This window comes from Phodopus roborovskii, unplaced genomic scaffold (genome assembly GCF_943737965.1).
Source record: "Phodopus roborovskii unplaced genomic scaffold, PHOROB, whole genome shotgun sequence".
In the NCBI taxonomy this organism is placed as follows: domain Eukaryota; kingdom Metazoa; phylum Chordata; class Mammalia; order Rodentia; family Cricetidae; genus Phodopus; species Phodopus roborovskii.
In genome coordinates, this window is record NW_026126433.1 from 41,666,501 (window position 1) to 41,672,500 (window position 6,000).

A 6,000-nucleotide genomic window follows, 5' to 3' on the forward strand; every position below is an offset into this window, starting at 1 on the left:
GTCACTCCACCCTGCTCCCGAATAAATACAAGAAGACTTATTCTTACTTATAACTGCCCGGCCTTAGCTTGGCTTATTTCAGGCCAGCTTTCCTGAACTTAAATTATCCCGTCTACCGTCTTGCCTCTGGACTTCTACCTTTATTATTATTATTATTATTATTATTATTATTATTATTATTATTTATTTTATATAACCAAGTCCATTTAAATGAAAACAAACATTTGTACACAATATTTGGTATTTGGGAATTTGGGCCAGCTGTTCTTTCCACAACTACTTCCTGCTGGTAAGAGGCGCTGTCATGGGGGATCCTAAGAATATGCAGAAATCCTGGCTGTAGTCTGTAAGACTGCTTTGTCCAGCTGTTTTGAATGTAGGATCACCGGGTGCTCTGTTTCAGGCGGTCTGGCTTGATCAAACCACATTATTCTGGAAGGAATCCACAGCTTTTCATTTTCTGTGAGGACAAAAATAGAAATCCTTTTCCCCAGTACCTTGTCCTTGAACTTAAATTTTGGAGTCAAAGCATTTTTTTTAATTAATTTATTATTTTACATGTCGATCCCAATTCCCCCTGCCTCCCTCCCTCCCTCCCTTGCACCCTAATCACCCCCTCCCCTCCTCTTCCCTCCCATCCCCCCACCCCAATTTCATATGTAGGGGAATGCCAATCAGTTGGGGTCACGTTAGATCTGACAGGTCATGTGAAGTAGGGACTAGGGCTTCTCTCCTGTCTCTAGGTTAAGGCCGTTATCCCTCCATGGGGGATGTGCTAGCAAGGTCCTTTTGTGCACCAGGGATACATCCTGGCTCCACTGTCTGAGGTCCCTTAGACTGCTCAGTCCTTCTGTCTGAGACCCATATTCAGGGGTGCCTGAGTCAGTCCCATGCTGGCTTCCCAGCTATCAGTCTGGTGGCCAGTTAGCTCCTCCTTGTTCAGGTAAGCTGTCTCTATGTGTTTCTGCCGCCTGGTCTTGTCCTCTCCATCTGCATCTGGGTTCTACTTGGACTCAGGGTTTATATATGGGCGTTTGCTCCTGTTTCCAACAGGCATTAGTCGAGGGCCCCCATGGAGAAGTTAGTTGTTGATCTCACTCTCCGGGAAGGGCATTTATGGTAGCCTTTCCACGGAAGCTCAGATTGTTAGTTGGCGACAGTCTTGTAGTTCTCTAGACTTTTCTTTGTGTTCAATTTTCTCTTCAAACCAATATTGGCTCCCTCTTTTATGCTCTCTCTCTCTCTCTCTCTCTCTCTCTCTCTCTCTCCTGTCTTCTATTCCTAACCGGGCTCAATCTTCCTGGTGTTTTCCTCTCCTCCCCCTCCCTTTCTCCTACTTCTCTCTCCATTCGCTGCCCCACCCCCACTTCGCCTGTGCTCTGGGGGGTCCCTTCCCGGTTCTGTGAGGGACTTTATATGAATCTCTTAGAATACACCTTGTATCCCAGTTCCTCTGGTGGTGTGAATTATAGGCTGGCGATCCTCTGATCTAGGTCTAAAATCCATATATGAGTGGGTACATACTATGTTCCTCTTTTTGTGACTGGGTTATCTCATTCAGGATGGTTTCTTCAAGTGTCATCCACTTGCCTGCGAATTTCAAGATACCATCATTTTTTTTTTTCTGCAGAGTAGTATTCCATTGTGTAGATGTGCCACATCTTCATTATCCATTCTTCAATTGAGGGGCATCTAGGTTGCTTCCAGGTTCTTGCTATTACAAATAGTGCTGCTATGAACATAGTTGAACAGATGTCTTTGTTGCGTGGATGTGGGTCCTTTGGGTATATGCCTAAGAGGGGGATTGCCGGGTCCTGTGGTAAACTAATTCCCATTTTCCCGAGGAACCGCCATACTGATCTCCAAAATGGCTGTATGCGTTTGCACTCCCGCCAGCATTGGAGGAGTGTTCCCATTTCTCCACATCCTCTCCAACACGGGTCATCATTGGTGTTTCTAATTTTAGCCATTCTGGCAGGAGTAAGATGGTATCTCAAAGTTGTTTTGATTTGCGTTTCCCTGATAGCTAAGGACGTGGAGCACTTTCTTAAGTGTCTTTCAGCCTTTTGATTTCCACCGTATAAACAAACTGAAAAAGAAAAACCACATGGTTATCTCCCTAGATGCTGAAAAAGCCTTCGACAAAATTCAACACCCTTTCATGATAAAGGTCTTGGAGAGGTCAGGGATAACAGGAACATACGTAAACATAATAAGAGCAATATACAGCCAACCAACTGCCAACATCAAACTGAATGGAGAGAAACTTAAGCCAATTCCTCTAAAATCAGGAACAGGACAAGGCTGCCCTCTCTCTCCATATCTCTTCAATATGGCACTAGAAGTTCTAGCTAATGCTATAAGACAACAAAAGGAGATCAAGGGGATCCAAATTGGAAAGAGAGAAGTCAAACTGTCTCTATTTGCAGATGATATGATGGTTTACATAAGCGACCCAATAAGCTCTACCAGGGAACTCCTACAGCTGATAAACACCTTCAGCAAACTTGCAGGATACAAGATAACCTAAAAAAAAAAAAAAAAAATCAGTAGCCCTACCTTTTTCAGACGACAAAGAGACAGAGAGAGAGAAATCAGAGAAACATCACCCTTTACAATAGCCACAAGCAACATAAAGTATCCTGGTGTAACGCTTACCAAACAAGTAAAAGACCCATATAATAAGAACTTTGTGGCTCTAAAGAAAGACATTAAAGAAGATACCAGAAAATGGAAAGATCTCCCATGCTCTTGGATAGGTAGGATAAACATAGTAAAAATGGCAATCTTGCCAAAAGCAATCTACAGGTTCAATGCAATCGCCATTAAAATCCCAGCACAATTCTTCACTGACCTTGAAAGGATAATAATCAACTTTATATGGAAAACACAAAAGACCCCAGGATAGCCAAAACAACCCTAACCAATAAAAGAACTTCATTCCCGACGCTAAGCTCTACTACAGAGCTGTAGTTCTGAAAACAGCCTGGTATTGGCATAAATATAGACAGGTAGACCAATGGAATGGAATTGAAAACCCTGATATGAACCCACACACCTATGAACACCTGATTTTCGACAAAACAGCTAAAATTATACAATGGGGCAAGGACAGCATCTTCAACAAATGGTGCTGGCACAACTGGATGAGGGTGTGTAGAAGACTGCAGATAGACCCATGTCTGTCACCATGCACAAAACTCAAGTGCAAATGGATCAAAGTCCTCAACATCAATCCAGCCACAATGAACCTCTTAGAAGAGAAAGTAGGAGCTACCCTTGAACAAATTGGTACAGGAGACCGCTTCCTGAACATAACTCCAGGGGCGCAATCACCGAGAGACACAATGAATAAATGGGACCTCTTCAAACTTAGAAGCTTCTGTAAGGCAAAGGACACAGTCCACAAGACCAAACGGCAGCCCACAGACTGGGAAAAAGATTTTCACCAATCCTATATCCGACAAAGGGCTGATCTCCAAAATATACAAAGAACTCAAGAAACTAGTCAACAAAACACCAAATAGCCCTATTTTAAAAATGGGGTACAGAACTGAAGAAGGAATTCTCAATAGCGGAAATCAAAACTGGACTTCTACCTTTTAGCATTCTGTCTACATGCCTTTCCTTCTTACTGGCCGGCCGGCCGGTCATGCGGTCAGGTGGCTGGGCCCTGGTGTCCTCCTCCCCTTCTCCTTCTCTCACTCCTCACCTTTCTTCTTCTGCCATTTCTTCTCTCCGCCTGGCAGCCCCGCCAACTCCTCTCCCGCCAGGCTAATGACGGGTCATCTCTTCATTAGACCAGCCAGGTGATACAGGCAGCAAAAGAACAAAAGCAGCACATCTCTGCATCGTGTAACAAATATTTTCCAGAGTAAACGAAGGGAACGCATCTACAAGTAATATGGCACCGCACAGCAAAGAAATCCATAGATGCCGCCAGAACTCTGGAACATTTCGAACCTTCAACGTTCAGTCTCTTTAAACCAACCAGAGTCTCTTTCAAAGGTCCCTCGTCGATTGCTTTGTCCCTTCGCTGTGCTACCCATGGGCTTCTGTAAATTCCAATTTCCAAAAAAAAAAAAAAAAAAAAAAAAAGTTTGTTTTTTTTTAACATCTTTTTCTTCAACACTGTTTACCTTGGGAAAGAGCAAAGAAGAATGGGGAAGGGCGCCCGATGCGATCACAGGAAAGCAAAACCAAAGTCCGACACTGTTCAAAGCCCAGTGTCTGTCATCTCCTGTTCACTAGCTATCTTGTGAGCGTGGGCCGTCACACTCACGCAGCCCTGCCATCCAAAGCACACGCAGTTTGCCTCCCAGGCCAAGACGGGCTCCGTTCTAAGGCTGCTACTCCCCTTGGTGGTTGTCCTATCTCCAGGAGCCTCTCCTTGGCCCGTGACGGCCCCCGCTGGGCTCCCTTCGGGGAGTCTGAGCCTGCCACGTGGACGGACGTGCCAAGCAAGCCTCGGCCGCTCCCCATGACCCACTCCTTCGGTTGCAGTGTGCCTTCCGCTGCGCCCACCCGAGGCTGCGCCTTCACTCGTGTCTCCTCTCGGCCGCTCTTCGGGGGCTCTTCGGGGACTCCAGACCCACCACCTATCTCCAAGCCTCCGCTGCTCTCTAGGATCCGTCCTTGCGCGCCTTCAAAGCCATCGCCACATAGCTGACTCGTGCACGTTCCCAAAATGTGCGCGCTGCTGCGTGGCTCCGCGTGGTGACGCTCAGCCTCTCCTTCAGGAAGCACCCCCAGGGGGTTTCACCTAGTGAGACGGCTCTCTCCTTCCTAATCATCGCTGGCTTCTCGGCTCCGGTCGAGCACCACCAATGATCGTACCTGAAGAGCCAAGGTTTCTCCTTGATGGCTCTGCCAGAGAATAGTCACGCGTGGTGCGTGGTTCCTCAGCCTCAGCCCAGCGGAACGACAGATTCTCCGTGCACAACACCGAATGACCCCAACACAGTCTCTAGGGGACTTTCCCAGCTGCCCTCTTGCAACTTCAGAGGGCAGAGCCAGAGCCCAGAGCCGGGGCTCCTTCGCCTGCCTTCCTCTCACATTCTCTTCCAAGCTCCCCGAGAGGGGAGGGGCGCAGTCAGCTGCTAGCAGAGCGCAGCCGAGCGGAGCCCAGCGTTCCCCTGCTTTGCGGGCCCACAGTTCAAAGGCCTTCTGCAGGCAGCAATCTTCCCGAGGGCACCGCGATCCATCCGGGTGGGGTCTGTCACAGCAACACCCAACTCCTGGCACCCGTTTCGGTCCGAGTTAGGGTTTCTCTTGTTGTGATCCAACACCAGGGACGCAAGCAACTTGGGAGGAGAACAGTTTGGTCCTCCTTAAGGCTCCTAAATCCCTCCCTAGCAGAGGGAAGCCCGGGTGGGAGGACCCGGGAGGCAGGGACTGCTGGCTGCAGTAGCTGTCGGAGGGAGAGTGCTCCCTACTGGCCAGCGGGCCCGCTGTCCCTCCCACCACAGCTCAGGGCCACCTGCCCAGGGGTGGCACGCTCCTGGCCGCAACTCTCCCACCCCCACCCCACCTCCATCCGCGCCACCTGTGTGCTGTCCCCCGCAGCGATCACTCACTATCAGCAGGCACACACAACGCTGTAGAGACGGTTTCTCAATTCACATCCCCTCTCCCCAGAGGTGTCAAGTTGACAAAACCCAACTGGCACAGCGCGCCAAACTCGGATCCCTGCAGTTGGCCCCGCTCTTGGACACCTGCTGCTACCACCGGCTGGCCTAGCGGACCCCCACAGATGCGGCTGGCAGGCAGCGTGGGTGCCCATAAAGATGGCTGCACTCCATCTTGGCACAAGGGCAGAGAGTTCAAAGCTGTCAGCAAGTCACGGGACCTAAAGGTCAAAGGTGTGGCTACAGAAGGATGCTTTGGCCGTCTTAAGACTAAATAGCAACAGAACTGAATCTGAGGTGTGGCTACTCCTGACCTCAAGGCTAGGGAACAAGAAGTTGGAACTAAGGTGTGGTGACTGAACCCTTAGAATGA